Below are 21,496 nucleotides of genomic sequence, written 5' to 3' on the forward strand. Positions count from 1 at the left end.
TCTCCCTCTCTCCGACACCATCTCTCCACCATATGGAATATTGTTATTATAATTGCAACCCTTTTCTCCAGACATGGGCATTCTAACAGACTTGACTCCAATATTTCATTTATTTGGCTGAGAATTATTGTATCACATCATTTTGTATTTTTATCATATGCTTGTAACATAACTGAGCTTCATTAAAACAATCCACTTAGAACAGACTTCTTTTCTAATTTATTAGAATGGAATTTAAACTCTTCAGCTTCTCACCTGAAGTTAATGAGTAGTATTGTGGGAGTTCAGTGTCAGGCATGTCACCTTGAAAATTATTTCTTTTTCTCATCTCTAAAACAATGGCATCAGGTCTAATGATGCTTTCTGCTTAATAACTTCATCCTGCAAAAATGGAAATTATTCATGGAGGGGCCATTTATTCCCTTGTTATATGTACAAAACAACATTCTGGCTGTCTTAAAACATGAGAGCTGTCATAGACTTAGGGGTAAAATCATGAGAGTGTTCTGGTTAAAAAGTGACACTTGGAAGGCAAATATAACACTTTAATAAGCTTAGGAAAGATGCCAGGGATTTAGTCTGTTTTGAAAAACATAGGCTATGCCAACTCCAAAGGATGCCAGGCATATTTTCTCCTCAACAATCCTGGAACCACAATATAAGTACAGTACTTTGAAATGTGTTTGCAGGATTATGGGAAGCACACACAGAATTCAATTGCTAAAATCTGTTTCTGTCCAGATTAATGAGTGGAGACAAACATCTGCCAGTAACCTCTGTTTGGCTATATTCCTTCAGACTGCCTGAAAAAGATATAGCTGCCTTTTTATTTTACCACACATTCATAAGCTTTATGATAAAAAGACTTTGGAATTATTTCTAAATTTCCTCACAGTTATCTGTTTGGATTTGGCTCTTTTAGTCTCATATATTATTTGAAATAGTCTTAAATATCTTTATAGGATTCCTTCCATGGAAAGTAGCCTGGTTGTAGGATTGGACAACATTTTAAACAAAAATCAGCCCCTTATCATCCTTAAAACTAATTACATAGCAAGTATTGTGTTCACTATATTGCATTTAAGGAAAATATGGCCCATTTTATGTCTTAGGCTTTCTCAACTATAGGAATGTAGGCTACCCTACTTATACATACAGGCTAGGATATAGGTTTCTCTGCAAAGATAAATAGTCTCTTACTGTTCTCCTGGTTTTCACTAAAGCGCTCTCCTTTTCCATGTCCTTTGATTTTTCAAATGTTACAAGTCTGAAGGCCTGCATCGACATTAACTAATAACTGGGATGGTTTTCCCAGATTACTGCAGAAGCAACACAAAGAAACAGAAGGCATAATTAGCTACTGGGGCAGGAAGGGAATATCAGAACTGAGGCTTCTACAACTAACTCCTAACTTTGGAAAACAGGAGGGCTTTAGATACCTACTGATAAGATAGTCCAAAATACACAGCATATTCTTCCTTTACTGGCAGAGAAACACAAGTGCACGAAAAAATGTTTTAGAAGCTGTACCTCATATGAGTGTCAGATGAATGAAACTCAATATCCAAGTGTTGATGAGTCTCTATTACTGTCAGCTGAATGTATTTATCACTGCCAAATGCTACACAGCTTCATGAGCCTTCAGGAGAATTTTCCATCAGCCTCAGTTCATGTAGGTCTCATACCTAAAGTACAAAGGGCTGGTAATCTATCATTTTGACTTGAAATACATAGAAAAAAGAAGAAGCCATTTAACTGATACATACTTAGGTTAGTTGGATTCTAGTTATTTGAATCTCTGAGTACCTGGAGATTAGCATAGAGTGCCATTTATTTATTAAATAGACTTGATTTTTTAGAGCAGTTTTAGGTAAATAGCAAAATTAGGCAAAAGGTATAGAGATTTCCCATGTAAAGACTGCTTCCACACATGCATTGCCTCCGTGACGCATTTTATTTTAATATTTGAACAGCACAGTCTTCCCCTCTTCCCCACGACCCAAGGAATGTGCCAAATTGCCTGATTTTATAATTAAAGGTGTAAAGGCTATCATCTTGATTGACGATCCATTCTCATTATTCATTATATTATACATAGAGGCAGTAGATTTAGGAAATTGGGGTGAATGTATGCTGACCCTAGGTTGACTACCCTGGATTAATTTTTCTTCCTTTGTCTTTTAAAAATTAAAACTCTGATCTGTTCTTTCTGGTGAAGTGCAGATAAGACATTCGGTGACTTGGGGATATTGATTAGTTGAGTTTTGGTTACCGCATGTATATTTTGATTTGTTTAAGTAAAGCTGGAACTTGGTCAGGGAAATTAGGACTTTGTCTCACGTCATGAAAATTGAAGGGAGGCAAATAACAACAATAATCCTCTTGCTAAAAGTGTAGCAACCAGTGTAAATAGGAACTGGCCATAAAGTGGGCTGTTAACACATTTCTGTGAGCTACAACATTAATTTTCATTCTAATTCGATGAACTCAATTTCATTTCATTGTCTTTAGCAAGGTTTACCTTTTGAACAAAATATTTGTCCCTGTCCCAAAAAGTCCTATTTTGACATATTAACTCTTACTTATTTAGAGACCTATTTTTCTTTCAAAAGCTCTTATTAACAACATCAATTCTGTCCACTTGAATTTGCTGTTGACATTGACTTTAACCTCAGAGGAACCTGAGTTAATTGAGCTAACTGAATTGACACAAGATTTTGTTAGCAAAAGTCTGTTAAAATTAACATTGCATAAAATTTAGTTATTTTATAACTAATGGTAAACATGGCTTTTCAGTACTCTTTTTAGTTCATCTGGCTTAGGCACATATCATAGGTTGGGAAAGACTGCCAACTCTCTCACCTATGCAGGGATTTTCAAGACTAATGTTTATCCCGTCTTGGCATCAGGATGTTCATAAGAATAGTTCTGCAAAGACGCAGAAGAGATAATGAATGGTAGGTCTCCTTTGTGGGATTTTTAAATATGGCACTAATCTGGTTGGGAAAGAAAGGCCTTCAACAACCATTCTTATTAGGTTAAAAATATTCTTGCTAACAAACACAGAAAACATTATCTAGTATTTTTAGCTAAAGAATGGTGGTTATAAATGGGCAGCTTTTGGACCAGTATACTCAAATCCACCTCCTAGGATTCTGATGTCCTCTCAAGAGGAGAATGCCTCCCAACAAAGAACTCAAATGTAAACAAATGCCATAAATTTGAACCAAATTCCCCATGTGCAATACGTAATTGCCCAGCAAGTACAGCTAACCTATGATAAGGAAGTTTGGGAGGGTAAATGGTGGCAATTTTAGATGTATAGAGAAGACAACTATTAGCATGTTTCCCTCTGAAAAGGAGACATCTAATGAGAATGTCTGATATGATTTCTGCTTTTAGATGTCAAATGTCTTGGAGGAGGATGAACCTGAAGAAAGTCTTGTATATATTTACAGATATAATATCTAATGTTTAAATTAAAAAGCACATTTTTATATTTGGAAAGGAACTTGTAGTTATTTGTTACATTTTGGCAAGTGAAAAAGATTTGCCTCTGTGGCTATTTTTATTATGAGGTTCTTATCTCCAAACTTTAATGCTTCAAAAATCCTTTTCTGCAGAGATGTGCAGATGGCATCAGTATAACCTTTGATATTACAAACAGGTCAAAATAAAGGAGGAGAAAGAGATAGAATTTCCAATTTAGGACTAGAGTGTTAGAGATGCAAAGCCTTATCTAATGTTATTACTTGATTTGGGGCCATAGAATTAAAGAAGAAATGTTTAAAAAGCTTTGGACAGTCTGTGACGAAGGGGAAAAAACAAAACCTAGTACTAGAAATAGTCAAGCTACATGATTATCTATGTACAAAATTCCAAAGAATCCATATATTTTTAAAACCTTCTAGAATTAACAAAGAAATTTAACATTGTCACCAATACAGGATTACCACATGAAAATAAATATTTTTATGTACTAGCAATAAACAAATCAAGCTTTAGCAATGGTAATCAAAATCTTAAATACAGCACCACTTATAGTATCCCCAAACTGAAATATTTAGGCATATGTTTACTAAATCATGCATGTGATGTATATGCTGAAAACTACAAAATGAGAAAGAAAATAATAGAAGACTGAAATAATTGGAGAGACATACTGTGTTTGTGGATTAGAAAACTCAAAGTAGCAAAATGTTGATACTTTTCAAATTGATCTACAGATTTAATACAATTCTCGTCAAAATAAACAGGAGTTTTTATAGCTTATAAACAAGCCCATTTTAAAATTTATATGGAAAAGCAGAAGATGTAGAATACATAAAACAATTTTGAAAAAGAAAAATAAGGTTGGAGGAATCACGCTACTTGATTTTAAGACACCACATAGCCACAGTAATCAAGATAGTGTGGTATTTCAGACGTATAGACACATAGATCAATGGAATGTAACAGACTCAGAATAGATCTGCACTAACATGGCTAACTGGTTTTTGGCAAAAGTGCAAAAGCAATTCAAATAAGAAAGGCTAGACAGTTATTTCAATAATTGGATATCCATCAGTTAAGAAGAAAAAGCTCAACCTAAACTTCATACCTTATATAAAAGTTAACTGAAAATGGAGTATACTTTTTTTTTTCTTCTTAGTGCTGCACCCACAGCATATGGAAGTTCCCAGGCTAGAGGATGAATCGGAGCTGCAGCTGCTGGCCTATGCCATAGCAACACAGGATCTGAGAAACATCTGCAACCTACACCACAGCTCACAGCAACACCAGATCCTTAACCCCGAGTGAGGCCAGGGACTGAACCCTTGTCCTCATGGATACTAGTCAGGTTTGTTTCTGCTGAGCCATGGCAGCAACTCTGGGATGATTTTTCTAAATGTGAAGTGTGTAACTGTAGAAGTTCTGGGAAAAAAGTAGGGAAAAAACTTCATGATTTAGGATTAGGCAAAAAGGTCTTAAACTCAGTACCAAAGGCATGTGGAAAAACTGGAAATTAGATTTCATTAAAATTTACATCTGTTGAAATGTGGAAAAACCTGTTAAGGAAGAAACAAGCTATAGACTTGGAGAAAATATTTGCAAATCACCTATCTGACAAAGGGCTTATATCCTGAATATTTGAAAAACAATGTAAAGTCAACAGTAAAGAAGCAAGAAATCCAATAGAAAATGGGCAAAAACATAGGAACAAACATTTCACCAGAGTATATACAGATAACAAGTAATCCCATGAAAGTATGCTCAACTTCATTAGCCATTAAAAAATCAAATTAAAGCCATAGTAAGATAGTACTACATATCTAAAAGAATGGCTAAAATAGATATTGTTGATAACATGAAATTCAGACAAGGATATGAAAGATTAGATCACTCATACATTGGTAGTGGGGATGTAAAATGACAGTGACTCTGGAAAATACGTTGGCAGTTTTTAGAAGGTGAATCATATATTTACCAGGTGACCCCGCAATTCTACTCCTAGGTGTTTACCCCAAATAAAGACGAAATGAGTGGTGGCTGCCAGGGGGATGTGAGGGATGAAGGAATTACTAGTCTGCTTCAGATGGGGACCACATGCTAAAAAGTGCTATAATCTTGGGAGTTCCAGTCATGGCTGAGCGGTAACAAACCTGGCTAGTATCCATTAGGACGAGAGTTCAATCCCTGGCTTCACACAGGGGGTTAAGGATCCAGCACCACCGTGAGCTGTAGTGTAGGTCCCAGACTCTCAGCTCAGATCCCATGTTGCTATGGCTGTGGCATAGGCTGGCAGCTTTAGCTCTAATTTGACTCCTAGCCTGGGAACTTCCATATGCTGCAAGTGTAAAGTGTGGTCCTAAAACTCAAAAAAAAAAGTTATATAATTTAAAAATATTTGATACTATTAATGACTATCATTTAAAAATAAAAACTTAGTCAATATTTTTCTCAGAAATAGTATTCTCCTTTATCAAAAAAGAACATTGATATTTTTGATAAAAAGTAGTGCTCATCAAATGTTTATCAAATAGCTACTAAACATCAGTTACTGTGATATGCATTGTGCTTATAAATGCTGATCAACATACAAGATCTCTGCCTTCATGAAGCTTATGGTACATTAGAGACAGCAAACATTAAAAAAACAATACTTTATTTTTTAATTTTTTTTATTTATTTTTTTGCTTTTTAGGGCTGCACCTGTGGCATGCAGAAGTTCTCAGCCTAGGGGTCAAATCAGAGCTACAGCTGCTGGCCTACACCACAGCCACAGCAACACCGAATCTGAGCCATGTCTGTGACCCACAACACAATTCATGGCAACGCTGGATCCTTAACCCCCTGAGCAAGGCCAGGGATCAAACCTGCATCCTCATGGATCCTAGTCAGGTTCGTTAACCGCTGAGCCACGAAGGGAACTCCAATACTTTATTTTTAAAAATAAAGATTATAAAGACTATGACATTAAAAAAGGGTGTTATAAGAGAAAGTGGCATGGTATATATACCATATGCAAATGGCCTCTCTGAAGAAGTAACATTTAATCTGAATTCCAAAATATGAGGAACCATAATCAGGTGAAGGTAGAGGGGTCATTTCAAACAAAGGCACTAAAATGTACAAAAGCTCTGAGACAGGAAAGAGCTTGGAGAATTCAAGGAAGTAAAATAAATGTGACTTCAGGGAGTGAATGACAGAAACAGTAAATAGAGGTTGGTAAGATGGGCATTAGCCAGATCAGGCCTGGTCTTTTTTTTTTTTTTTTTTTTTTTTTTTTTCCCCCACTGTACAGCAAGGGGGTCAGGTTATCCTTACATGTATACATTACAATTACAGTTTTTCCCCCACCCTTTCTTCTGTTGCAACATGAGTATCTAGACATAGTTCTCAATGCTATTCAGCAGGACTCCTTGTAAATCTATTCTAAGTTGTGTCTGATAAACCCAAGCTCCCGATCCCTCCTACTCCCTCCCCCTCCCATCAGGCAGCCACAAGTCTCTTCTCCAAGTCCATGATTTTCTTTTCTGAGGAGATGTTCATTTGTGCTGGATATTAAATTCCAGTTATAAGTGATATCATATGGTATTTGTCTTTGTCTTTCTGGCTCATTTACTCAGGATGAGATTCTCTAGTTCCATCCATGTTGCTGCAAATGGCATGATGTCATTCTTTTTTATGGCTGAGTAGTATTCCATTGTGTATATATACCACTCTTCCAAATCCAATCATCTATCGATGGACATTTGGGTTGTTTCCATGTCCTGGCTATTGTGAATAGTGCTGCAATGAACATGCGGGTGCACGTGTCTCTTTTAAGTAGAGTTTTGTCCGGATAGATGCCCAAGAGTGGGATTGTGGGGTCATATGGAAGTTCTATGTATAGATTTCTAAGGTATCTCCAAACTGTTCTCCATAGTGGCTGTACCAGTTTACATTCCCACCAACAGTGCAGGAGGGTTCCCTTTTCCCCACAGCCCCTCCAGCACTTGTTATTTGTGGATTTATTAATGATGGCCATTCTGACTGGTGTGAGGTGGTATCTCATGGTAGTTTTGATTTGCATTTCTCTTATAATCAGCGATGTTGAGCATTTTTTCATGTGTTTGTTGCAGGCCTGGTCTTGTAGATCATGGAAAGGAGTGTGGGTTTTCTCTTTAGTGCAATGGGAAGCCATCACAGTTTTAAGGCAGGGGAATGACATGATAAATATTTTCATGTTTTAAAGGCTACAGTAGGTCAAGCATGAAATCAAGAAAAACATTTAGGACGACATTTGAGAATCTATACTTGCGTTACTTTTGCATGTCTTAATGTTGTGAAAAAGCAGTAGATTAATCCACGAGGAGTGGTTTCTCATACTAACTGCATCCCTAATGAAGCATATAGCTAGTTGTAAGTCAATAAGAACACCTCACATTTGTTTAGTGCTTATACTTTTCCAAAGCATTATATCTGTATTTTATTTTACTTCACAATAGCCCCAACAGGTATAATGGCATATATTTTACCATCATTTCAAAAGGAGAATAAATAGGTAAATATCTAAATAAACGTCATGCAGCAAGTTAATGGCCACTAGGGAACCAGTGTTTTCTGGTTCTTCATTCAGTTCTTTTTTCTCATTCCACCACACTGACTTTCATGATACCTCTCTATTTCAATTTCTCCATAGAGAAATAGCAATCTCTCTTGTATAACAATCGCAGGATTTGTGTGGTTTCAAACAAGATACAGAACATGCAAACTTTTGAAAAAATATAAAGTACTATCGAAATATAGTATCTTATAATTCTAAAACTCAGGACTACTATAAATGCTGGTCAGAATTAAGAGGGATATATACTTTTATTCTTAAATCAACAGGAAGAACAAGTCAGCCCCAATGATATATTATTCCTAAGTATGTTTCCAGGTAAGAAAGCTGTTCTAAGATTCTAGCCTAGAATAGATGATTTTTAGGCACTATTTATGCCTGTGAGCAACTCTAGAGAAGAGCCTCAATCTTACCATGTTAATCTCCCCTCTACCTAATGTAGGGCCTAGAACATATTAGTCATAGAGTAAATACTGTTGGACAGAAAGAAACCCCACAGACTCTTCTCCAACCCCTCTGGAGGGCAGCAATGGGCTCAGTTCATTTAGCCACATGGCATTGCCTATGATTGTATTTCTCCAACTGGGTTCTAATAATCATTGATTCCAAAATAGTGCTCGGTAGTCTGATAAAATTGTTTCATGTTCAATACATTTGGGAAATTGTAATATCGGCATTGCTAACTTAGAACTTTACAAAATATTAAAAGCCCTAATAATTCTTATAGTAAATAAACTTACTTAATTGTTTAGGCCATTATTTTCCACAAATACAGATTACATCTTTTATCATAATACTTACCAATTCCTTATACTTGTGTAACAAGGCTGGGAAAATGCTTTCTGCCTTTTACCATACGTGCTTAATATGGTCCTTATCTAACCAGAAGAGTTAAATCTTCTCTTAGCATGCTAGCACATACCTCCCCCTCTCCAATTCAAAGACAATGGACTAGATAGGCCCTTAGTTAAGAATTACTGGCATCCTAAGTTTTCCTAGCTGAATTTTCCTAGGTAAAAGAGTGGATATTAAGAGGTATTCATGGCCATAGTATGGGCTTTTGTTATCCAAAGCACATGTGAAGGGGCAAAATTTGAGAGGCATAGGTGAGTGGTAATTAATGAAAGAGATGAACCAAGACTATCTTCATTTTCATGCTAAATATGAATTATACTGAAAAGCAATCTGTCTTAAAAATTATGAGGCAGTAATGCCCAATATGGGTCAAAGAAAACAAGAGGAACTTAGTAAATGATCATTGGCTCTTTTACTCATGATGGGTTTAGAATTATGTTTCTGAGAATATTTATCCTTGGGAGATGTATGTGTGTATGTATACTGCTCAGAAATTCCCCTTTAAGGTATACGCCAAAAGTATAAGTGCATGTAAAAAACTTCTTAAAAATTCTAGTTATAGAAGTCAAAACTGAAAGTAACACAAATGTCCAATATTTAATATTTAAAATAATTGTTGGTAATGCATATGACGGAACAGTAAAGAACAAAAATACTACTATATGGAACAATATGAATGCATCCTATTTACATTAATGTCGAAAGAAAGAATATATACCATATTATATATATGTGATGTTTAAAAGGATCCCATACTAATACATGATGGTAGAATTCAGAATATTGGTTACCTCAGGGGGCTATTTACTGGGGATTAGTATGAGGATTTGGGATTCTGGGTAGTCATTACCCCAATGAAGTCAGGAATTGCCACTGGCATGCACTGAAAGGGAATGGCAACATATGAGACAACTTTGTCTAGAATTTCTAAGGAGTGACAAATGGTGAGTAATGGCCCACAGCCGAATCAGGAGGACTAAGACAAATGCTAGGGGAGAAACTCCAGAGAGAGGAAAGGAAGAATGGGGTAGAGGCAGAGGAGGGGCCAATGCTCTGGTTACATGTAGCATGGTCACCTTGTTTCTTTTTCTATAGAGATTTAAGTTGTATATAATGCTGAATGAATTTTACCTATAATACATGCTGAGACGGCTAACATGGAATATCTTCTATTTTACTCTTCCATGATATTTCCTGATTTAGGAATTATTTTGATCAAACCCAGAACTCAAATAAAATTCAACAGTTAACTACAATTTCTCAATCAGTATTAAAATATCACATGTGTTAGAAGAAATGTCACAAGGATGATTCAGGAAGAAGAACAAGATATGAGACAGTGTAGAGGTTGAGAAAGCATGATTCTTTCCAATAATCTTAAGTATTTTGTTACATCTTGAATCCAAGAAGCATGTAAAAGATTGATGAGAAATGGCAAGAAAAGTAGCAGGCATCAGATTATGGAGGGAGGCATTGCTTTCAGCAGCCTGCTCCTGTTCTGTTGGCATCAAAATCACTTTGTAGAAAGGCATTCATCAAGTCCATAAACAATTTCTTGGCATTATAAAGTGAGGTAGCACGTAGACAATATATATTAGGATTCAACACATCTCTAGGGAAATAGAGCTGTAACATAACCTTTGTCAAAAAAGGAGGATATTTTATCTAATTCTATTTATGGTGTTTTCATATGCCAAGCATTATTCTAATTACTTATTAAATATTAGTATAGTTAATCCTCATTGCTCATATAATTCTATGAAATAGGTACAAATATCATTACCCTCATTTAACAGATCAGAAAGTTGAAAACAAGAGAAGTTGCCTGATTCACCCAAGGTGGCAAAGTAGTAGAAACAGAATCTAATTCAGGCAGTCTGGCTCCATAACCCATGCTATCAACCATTACACTATGCTGCATCTTTAACTGTTTGGTTAATTCAGAAATGATTTTATGCATACATATTAAAAAAGCATTCATGAATTTGAGTTTCACTAAGAGAGTAATGGAGTATTGGGGACCCACAAAATAGTGGGTCCTGTAGAGTATATTTATTGAAAAATCATGCATACAAGGATGATTGGATGTTCAAGCAATTCAGATTCTAGCGTATTCATATTTAAACACAAGGACAGTAAAAGGTCCATCAGCTTGAAATTAGTTTTAAAATGATGTCAGAGCATTTCAAGTCAATTTGAAAGGATTAAGGGATAATATGGATTTGCCAAGTACTCTGAGATACCAAGGAACTGTGAGGGCACTTGTAGGATTACACAGGATATCTAACAGCTTTAAGTCTAGCTCTGAGTTTTTAATTCTTTTCCTTAACTTTTGAAAATAACTTTACTGAATGAAATGGTGGCTGTAGTAGTTACCAAAAGCAGAAGTTACAAGTCTGAAAGCTTGGTATTCAGGTATGCAGTAGTGATATTTCGAGCTGTTTGATGCTGTGGACTGCTTTCAAGTGTCCCTTTAGGGTGCCACAAGGAGAGGAACAGGGCTGGGAGCCTGGAAAACTGGCAGAGCTCTGCTACCCTCACCCTTACTTCAAACAGAATGGCCATGTTATTTTCTCTTTAACAGAGTAAGGTTTTACATAGTAGTTTGTTTGAATGAAGGATTAAAGGCTCTTAAACAACACTGAATTTAATTAAGTTTCATGTATTTCACTTAATCTATAGTCACTAGTAAGTTATATATTCACACTCATAAAGATGGCTATTATTTAAAAAAAGGGTTTGTGAGCATTTGGAGAAATTGGAAATCTTGTACACTTCTGGTGGGAGTGTAAAATGGTACTGTGGAAAATATGGTGACAATTCCTAAAAAAAATATTAAACATTGAATTACCATATGATGGAACAATTTCATTTCCGGCCATATACCCCAAAAGAAGAGAAATCAGGGAGTTCCCATCGTGGCGCAGTGGTTAACGAATCCGACTGGGAACCATGAGGTTGCGGGTTCGATCCCTGCTGCCCTTGCTCAGTGGGTTAACGATCCGGCGTTGCCGTGAGCTGTGGTGTAGGTTGCAGACGCGGCTCGGATCCCGCGTTGCTGTGGCTCTGGCGTAGGCCGGTGGCTACGGCTCCGATTCAACCCCTAGCCTGGGAACCTCCATATGCCGCAGGAGCGGCCCAAGAAATAGCAACAATAACAACAACAACAAAAAAAGACAAAGGACAAAAAAATAAAAATAAAAAAAAAAGAAGAGAAATCAGAAATATGAACAAATTCTTGTACACCCATGTTCATAGCACCTTTTTTTTTTTTTTACCACAGCCAAAGGTTAGAAGCTCCACAAATTCCCATCAATGGATGAATGGATAAAAATAAAGTGATACACACACACACACACTGGAATATAATTATTTCATAAGAAAGGAAATTTTTTTTTTTTTTTTTTTTTTAGGACCACACCAGTGGCATATGGAGGTTCCCAGGCTAGGGGTCGAACTAGAGCTGTAGCTGCTGGCCTACACCACAGCAATGCAGGATCCTCAACCCACTGAGCAAGGCCAGGGATTGAACCTGCATCCTCATGGATGCTAGTCAGATTCGTTTCCACTGAGCCACGGCAGGAACTCCAAGGAAGGCAATTCTAACATAGGCAATGTTATAGGTGAACCTTGAAGATATGTTATCTTTACTGTGTTGATTGTTTCATGGGTATATAGATATGTCAAAATTTACCAAATTGTACGTGTTAAATATGTATAGCCTATTATATATCAATTATACCTCATTAAAGCTGTTAAAACAAAAAAACAAAGCAACATGGCAGTATTTAAGCCTGCAGATAAAAGATGAAAGTTTTCCTGAGGTGAGATAGCTTCTAGTGTACATGAAAGACACTGAAGAGTACAAGAACTTTTTTAGAAAGTGCTTGTTCTGGGTAAGAATTTTTTTTTTCCTCACTAACCAGCATAATTACTAAAGATAAAGGAAATGCAAAAGGAAAAAAAGAAGATTCACAAAGGCAATACATAGCAGACACTTTGACCAATCTGAAATAATTGGTCCTTAATCATTGATTAGGTAATTAGCACTAAATTATTAATGGGGCATGTGATAGACATGACCATCATAACCCACCAATCAATGTGTACAATAAAGTAGCTCCTGTGTTTGGATGTAGCTCAAATGATTCCTGATAGGCTACAATTGTCATTACACTTTTATTTTCTCTTCAGCAGGTTAAGTCACTTTAACTTGTAATATTTGAGCCTAAGGGACTGTTTAGAATCCAAGACTATCCATTACTTAAACATTATTGTGTTAAGAACATTATAAAGAGATTGCTTTAAGCTATTGATTTTATCAACCCAATTTGGAAAGATTCAGACTTGGACATGAAAATATTATGAGTCATCCAATGTCACAGAGCTAGCTGTTTACAATCCGGGAGGGGGGGGTAACAGACCTGTAAACATTAAAAGAATTATCTTTCCAAGGTTCAATGGGACCCAAATTACATACCACCAAACAGAGCAACTTAGAGTGCAAATTTCATTACGTTTCTGAAAAAAAAAAAATAGATTCCAAGAACTGACTTTTCTCAATATGTTATGAAATATCAAGAAAGGTTAGGATTTACCAAACCTTGTTCTGCTTTGTGCAAGTTCTCTCCTGCTTCCTAAAAACTGACTGTAATTGAGATGGAAAGTTCTGTTAGAATTCTTGCATTTCCATAGCATACAGGAAATGTAGCTGAATGTTTCCAAGCTGGAAAGTTTTAAAATGTGAATTCAGATTCCTTTACTCCTTGGTATGTCCTGCAAATTGGTGTGTCCAATATTAAAGCCTTTCTTCTTTGCATCCAAAATCTATGTATATTTTGTGAGCTAAATTTTGAAATTTGGTTTGATTCCTAATAGCTGTCAATCATTTAAAAATGTTTAATTTGAATTTTTTAAATATATTCCATTTTCTCTCCACTGTATTAACCTTCTCATTTCACTTTGAAACTGAATGGCAAGGTGACTCAGTGTACTAGAAAAATACCAAGATCTTCCAGTTTTGTTTTGGGTATATTATAGGAGGTACAGACTAGAATTTAGAGCCTGAGTACCCAAATCAACCTTTAATTTTCAGTTCTCTCAATACAGAAGTTTTTGTTACTGCTTCTTTTCCTTTGTTATTTTAAAAAGTAAAGTATGCTTTTAAAAATTACACTTCTTTTTAAATAGGTAACACTTTCTCGTGTTTCAATTTCACCAAAGGATATAAAATGAAAACTCCTTTTCCCTAAGCACCAATTCTATAGCATAGAATTTCTTTTACTATTTTCTTATACTTCTAGAAAACTTTTTGCGTGCATATGTTTAAAAATGTATATACAGATACACATACACAATTAAATACAATTATCTTTTCTTAAGCATTTATAACGCAATATAAACACATTTATGTACCTAATTTTTTTTCACTTTCAATGTATCTTAGAGATTGTTCCATTATAATACAAAATCTTTCCATGTGTTTGCTATAGTTTGCTTGTTTTTTTCAGCTACATTATACTGCTCTATCATAACTCATTTTAACCCATTCTTTACAGATGGCATTTAGGTTGTTAAAATTATTTGCTATTACAAACAATTCTTTAGTAAAAATAAACTTGTGCATACATTATTTCTCCTATATGCTATTTTTCTGCAGATAAATTCAAAGAAGTAGAAATACTATGAAATTATTGAGCCCTAATGCTTTTTATGATAGATTTTTCTATGTCTTCTAGATTGAATTTTGGTATATTTTTCTAAAGTATTATCCACTTCATTGTGGTCTTCAAATTTATTTGCAGAATTGAACAGAGTAGCCTCATTATTCTTTATCTCCATCTGTGCTTATTTTATCATTATTAATTTAAAAACAATGTTTTATTTTGATTAGATGAACTAATTGCTTCTCAATTTAAATTTTGTTATTCAAAGAACCAACTATTTTTAAAAATCCATTAATTTAACAAATTTTTAAAATTCTGGTCTCCTTTGTTTTACCTTCTTTTTGCCTTTTTTCCCTGACCTTTTTTTTTTTTTTTTTTTGGCTTGATGGTTCATATATTTTTAATTAAAAATTTTTGTTAGTGTAAGTATTTAAGACTGAAATTTAATTTGGGCACTGCTCTAGAAGCATCATATAAGGTTCTGATATATAGTATTTCTGTTATCATTTGTTGTATATTCTTTTTTTTTTTTTTTTGTCTTTTTGCCATTTCTTGGGCCGCTCTCGCAGCATATGGAGGTTCCCAGGCTAGGGGACGAATCGTAGCTGTAGCCAACGGCCTACACCAGAGCCACAGCAACACAGGATCCAAGCCGCGTCTGCAACCTACACCACAGCTCACAGCAACACTGGCTCCTTAACCCACTGAGCAAGGGCAGGGACCAAACCCGCAACCTCATGGTTCCTAGTCGGATTCGTTAATCACTGCGCCATGACGGGAACTCCCCTGTTGTATATTCTAATGTAAATTTTCATCTTCTCTTTGAATTAAGAGAAAATGTCTAAAACATGATTTGTTTACCAGTTTTGTTTTTACTTTCTACTTTTATTGACTTGTGGTTAATGAATATTTGCATGGTTTTATTTTCCTATGCTTTGAAAAATGATACTTTTCTTTTGGCAAAATATACAGTCATTTTTGGAGAATATTTCTGGGGTCCTTTAATATAAAATACATTCTGTATATTATGGTATAGAGTGTGTTACATAACTTCTAACTAGTTGTGCTGTTTAGGTCTTCTATATTTATCCTTTGTCCACTGACCTGACATGGACTGAGTGAATAAATCTGCTGCTAAAATGCATTTCTGTTAACTTTGTCTTTGATATTCTATAGTTTGGGGTATATAAATGCTGTTGTCATATTATTTGACACATAGATATTTTTAATGTTATAACTTCATTGTGATTATAACTTTTAGTATTACCACATTAACAAAAAAAAAGTCAAAAATCATATGATCATCTCAATAGATGCAGAAAAAGCATTTGACAAAGTTCAACATCCATTCATGATCAAGACCCTCGCCAAAGTGGGTATAGAGGGAACATTCCTGAATATAATCAAAGCCATTTATGATAAACCCACAGCAAATATAATCCTCAATGGGGAAAAACTGAAAGCCTTCTCACTCAAATCTGGAACAAGACAGGGATGCCCACTCTCACCACTGCTCTTCAACATCGTTTTGGAAGTCTTAGCCACAGCAATTAGACAAACAAAAGAAATCAAAGGCATCCATATAGGAAGAGAAGAGATCAAACTGTCACTGTATGCAGATGACATGATTCTATACCTAGAAAACCCTAAGGACTCAACCCCAAAACTCCTTGAACTGATTAATAAATTCAGCAAAGTGGCAGGATATAAGATTAACATTCAGAAGTCAGTTGCATTTCTGTATACCAGCAATGAAACATTAGAAAAGGAATACAAAAATACGATACCTTTTAAAATTGTACCTCACAAAATCAAATACCTCGGAATACACCTGACCAAAGAGGTAAAGGACCTATATGCCGAGAACTATAAAACCTTAATCAAAGAAACCAAAGAAGATGTAAAGAAATGGAAAGATATTCCATGTTCCTGGATTGGAAAAATCAATATTGTGAAAATGGCCATCCTACCCAAAGCAATCTACAGATTCAATGCAATCCCTATCAAATTACCCATGACATTTTTCACAGAACTAGAACAAACAATCCAAACATTTATATGGAACAACAAAAGACCCAGAATCGCCAAAGCAATCCTGAGAAACAAAAACCAAGCAGGAGGCATAACTCTCCCAGACTTCAAGAAATACTACAAAGCCACAGTCATCAAAACAGTGTGGTACTGGTATCAAAACAGACAGTCAGACCAATGGAACAGAATAGAGAATCCGGAAATTAACCCTGACACCTATGGTCAATTAATCTTTGACAAGGGAGGCAAGAACATAAAATGGGAAAAAGAAAGTCTATTCAGCAAGCATTGCTGGGAAACCTGGACAGCTGCATGCAAAGCAATGAAACTAGAACACACCCTCACACCATGCACAAAAATAAACTCCAAATGGCTGAAAGACTTAGATATACGACAGGACACCATCAAACTCCTAGAAGAAAACATAGGCAAAACACTCTCTGACATCAACATCATGAATATTTTCTCAGGTCAGTCTCCCAAAGCAATAGAAATTAGAGCAAAAATAAACCCATGGGACCTCATCGAACTGAAAAGCTTTTGCACAGCAAAGGAAACCCAAAAGAAAACAAAAAGACAACTTACAGAATGGGAGAAAATAGTTTCAAATGATGCAACTGACAAGGGCTTAATCTCTAGAATATATAAGCAACTTATACAACTCAACAGCAAAAAAACCAATCAATCAATGGAAAAATGGGCAAAAGACCTGAATAGACATTTCTCCAAGGAAGATATACAGATGGCCAACAAACACATGAAAAAATGCTCCACATCGCTGATTATAAGAGAAATGCAAATCAAAACTACCATGAGATACCACCTCACACCAGTCAGAATGGCCATCATTAATAAATCCACAAATAACAAGTGCTGGAGGGGCTGTGGAGAAAAGGGAACCCTCCTGCACTGTTGGTGGGAATGTAAACTGGTACAGCCACTATGGAGAACAGTTTGGAGATACCTTAGAAATCTATACATAGACCTTCCATATGACCCTGCAATCCCACTCCTGGGCATCTATCCGGACAAAGCTCTACTTAAAAGAGACACATGCACCCGCATGTTCATTGCAGCACTATTCACAATAGCCAGGACATGGAAACAATCCAAATGTCCATCGACAGAGGATTGGATTCGGAAGATGTGGTATATATACACGATGGAATACTACTCAGCCATAAAAAAGGATGACATCATGCCATTTGCAGCAACATGGATGGAACTAGAGAATCTCATACTGAGTGAAATGAGCCAGAAAGACAAAGACAAATACCATATGATATCACTTATAACTGGAATCTAATATCCAGCACAAATGAACATCTCCTCAGAAAAGAAAATCATGGACTTGGAGAAGAGACTTGTGGCTGCCTGATGGGAGGGGGAGGGAGTGGGAGGGATCGGGAGCTTGGGCTTATCAGACACAACTTAGAATAGATTTACAAGGAGATCCTGCTGAGTAGCATTGAGAACTATGTCTAGATACTCATGTTGCAACAGAAGAAATGGTGGGGGAAAAACTGTAATTGTAATGTATACATGTAAGGATAACCTGACCCCCTTGCTGTACAGTGGGAAAATAAAAAAATAAAATTTAAAAAAAAAAAAATAGGAAAGTAGTGGCCAGTGAATAACATCCCTTAACAAAAAGTCTTATGAACCTTGTGGGTTGAGCTGAATTGTCATAGTGTTTTGTGCCACACACATACCTACAGAGAGAGAGAAATTTTGAATATAAAATGTTAAAGGGCAGGTATTTCCAATAAAGGATTTTAAAATGGAAAAAAAAAAAAAAAAACTTTTAGTATTATATAGTACTATAATTTTGCTTCATTTAAAATCTCAGATTCTATCTTGTCTTATATTAAGGTCTCATATTATGGGTTCTACTATTCTTTTTTCCACACCCTTTAAACATTCTTTTTATTTTACATCTTTCTCAATCATTTTGTTGTACTAATCTATTTTTAACAGCATGAGTTTTCTTTGATGCCTCTTGATAGTCTTTTTCCTTTAATTAGTGAGTAAATTTAGCTCATTTACTTTTATTGTAATTTTTTATATTTTCTGTTTTTATACTTTCTAAAATCATTCAGATATGAATTTTTTATAATCTGCATGTTTCCTTTGATATTTAGAAAAGTTTGCTTTCATATAGTAATATGTAATAATGTATTTGTAAAGTACAAAACACATTTTATTAAAGTTTTATTTAATAATAACTATTTCAAAAAATGTATTTCCATGAGCATATCAGTCAGCTGGCCAGAAGAAGAAAAGCTATGCTAGGAATTTTGTAGGAAAGATTTTAATACAAAGATTTAGCTTACCTTTGTCAGAACTAGGGAAGTGAAGGTCAGGAAAGTTTCTGCTAGAGTTAATAAAATCAAGAACTGTCAGAGGTGTATTTCCTACAGCCCATGTCTATCTCAGTTGCCCATAGCATTAAAGAAAGTGATTCATAGGAATTTATCCAGATGCCAAAATAAACTTGAGTAATCTCAAAGAAAGCTACCATCAACAATCTCAGCTGCTCATAGTTTTGAAAGTAATTTATCAGACCATCTGAAGCCACTACAGGACTTCCATCTGTTATCAGTTCATAACTGCTCACAATTATACTTTCAATATTTGTATTCTAACCTTATCTTTATTTCTTGATTTATAACTATAACATATTCTATTTAATTACTACTATTTTCTTATTCAGAGACTCCAATTGTGTATATGTTAGAATTTTTCTTTCTTCTATGTCATTTTATTTCTATGTCATTAATAGCACTTTTAAAATTCTGCCTTTTTTTCCTACTATATCAGTAACTTGTTGAGTTGACTATTGTTTCTATTTTTTCCTCGTCCTAGTTCTAATTTTGTCTTCATTTCTGTGGTGTCTTTCCTTTTCTTTGATTTTTTTTTTGAAGTGTTCAAACACCATACCTCCTTCCATTGTCTTTACATTACAGTAGTTCTTGCATCTGGTCTTTATGCTTTTCTAGGGAGGCTATGGCTTTGATGATTTCTAAAAAAAAATTCATGGTGAAATATTTTGCCACAGTTTTCATCTGTTTTGCTGCAGTATTGTTCTGGAAAGTTTTTGTTTTTTTTTTTTAAACTTGCCAAGCACCTTTCCTGTCCTTGTCTCTCATATTCTGTGTTTGTGGTGATTTTTTTTTAAATCTTTGAATGGGGTGATTTTTTTTCTACACAAGTTATTTACAGGAAGTTGTTATCTTAAAGGAGATAGGACTCTATTTTAAGCTATTAGTAGATTAATTTGTGCCTGAGGATTTTGTGTGAGGGTTCTGTTAAGTTTTATTGTTTTTCCTAGCCAAAGGAAATCGATGTAAGAAGTTCACAATACCAACCACAATGCTGCAAATACAGGTTGCTTCCTGTATTTGTGATGAACTGTCTGTGTGCTTCCTTGTTCCACTATTACTTCTTCCATTTTGCAGAAGCAAACCACATCCAGACAAACTCGCACTACTGATGTATGTATACTTTTATTGCTCTTGAAATCGAGGCGCTCTCACTTCACACTTCAAAGTGACCGTCTTATATTAGGAAATCAAAAATTTCTGACTTTGTGAGATTTGTGGTCATTTGTTTCTCCTTTCAGTTTTTTTTTTTCTTTTTACAGCCATGCTTGATTTCATTGTTTGGAATCCATTCCAGTCATTTTTTGTTTTAGGGTTTTCTCTGAATGTAGTTCAAACAAAATCAGAGTTTGTATCTATATTTCTGGTATTTCTTGTTGCTTTAGGGTGACTTCCAAGGACAGAATGAAGTATACCAACAAAACATTGTCATCTTGAAACCAAAAGTGTCATATTTTAAAAAATAATTAAATGAATAAACACTACAATAGATTTCTTAAAAATGTAGTTTATGCATTAACAACTAAGATTTATATGCTCATTAACCACTAAGATTGAAATAGTCCAAAATTTTCTTTATCACTGCTCTAAGCATTTCTAAATACTGATGGAATATTTTAAAGTTTGGTTAATCAATCTCACAAATTAAAAGGGATACTTGTGTCTCTATTCCTACTTCACCCAAAATATAGAGCTCTTCTTCCCCTCCACTATTTTTTGGTCACATCCACAGCATGTGGAAGTTCCCGGGGCAGGGATCAAACCTGTGCCATAGCAGTGACTGGAGCCACTGCAGTGACAATGGGATCCTTAACCCACTGTGCCACAAGGGAACTCTTCTACCCCTTTTTAAAGTGATTCAAGCTGCAGAAAAAGATATTCTAACCATTTTAAATCAAAGTGAGAGGATGTATGAATGATTGGGTTTGGCTAGAGATAATATATTTAATACATCTGGCTACATTCAAAAAAGAAATCACATAAACAATGGGGGGTCAATTTTCAATAAACAGATATGTAATTGTATGGAAAATATGATGTTAAAGTCTTTGGATTTCTAGTTCTGGCAATAAGTAAAACTAAGATAGTTTTAAAATTCTTTCAAATCAAACAAAATTATTTAAATGACTGTTTTTTAAAGATTTTCCTCTTATAAAATTTTTATTTTTCTTCCAGTTTTATTGAGATATAATTGACATACTGCAGTGTATACATTTAAGGTTAGGAGCATACTGATTTGGCTTAAATACATCATGAAATTATTACCACAACAAATTTAGCAAACACCATCATCTCAGATAGATACAAAATTAAGGAATTTGAAAAATTATACTTTTTCCTTGTGATGATAATGCTTAGAATTTATTCTAACTTCCACATATACAGCAGAGTTCATTATATTTATCATGTTGTACATCACATCCCTAGTACTTATTTATCTTATAACTGAAAGTTGTAGGATATGATTTCCTGCATCT

General features: G+C 35.0%; 1 long non-coding RNA gene across 4 annotated transcripts in view; it reads right to left on the reverse strand.

The window, feature by feature from the left end:
• LOC146394753 (uncharacterized) overlaps window positions 1-21,496 on the reverse strand; it is a 617,916-nt gene that overhangs the window by 258,610 nt on the left and 337,810 nt on the right. Inside the window, exons 3-4 of one of the 4 annotated variants that reach the window (XR_014835546.1) lie at window positions 1,531-1,685; window positions 256-381 (exon numbers count right to left, since the gene is read on the reverse strand). The exons of the other annotated variants lie outside the window; for them this stretch is intronic. This is a non-coding gene — a long non-coding RNA (uncharacterized LOC146394753). The remainder of the gene's footprint in view (window positions 1-255; window positions 382-1,530; window positions 1,686-21,496) is intronic. 4 annotated transcript variants of the gene reach the window in all.

The sequence above is a fragment of the Sus scrofa genome, chromosome X, assembly GCF_054392235.1.
Source record: "Sus scrofa isolate SSC_HxYL_T2T_F1_AM1 chromosome X, Sscrofa_HxYL_maternal_Yorkshire_Landrace_v2.0, whole genome shotgun sequence".
NCBI lineage: Eukaryota > Metazoa > Chordata > Mammalia > Artiodactyla > Suidae > Sus > Sus scrofa.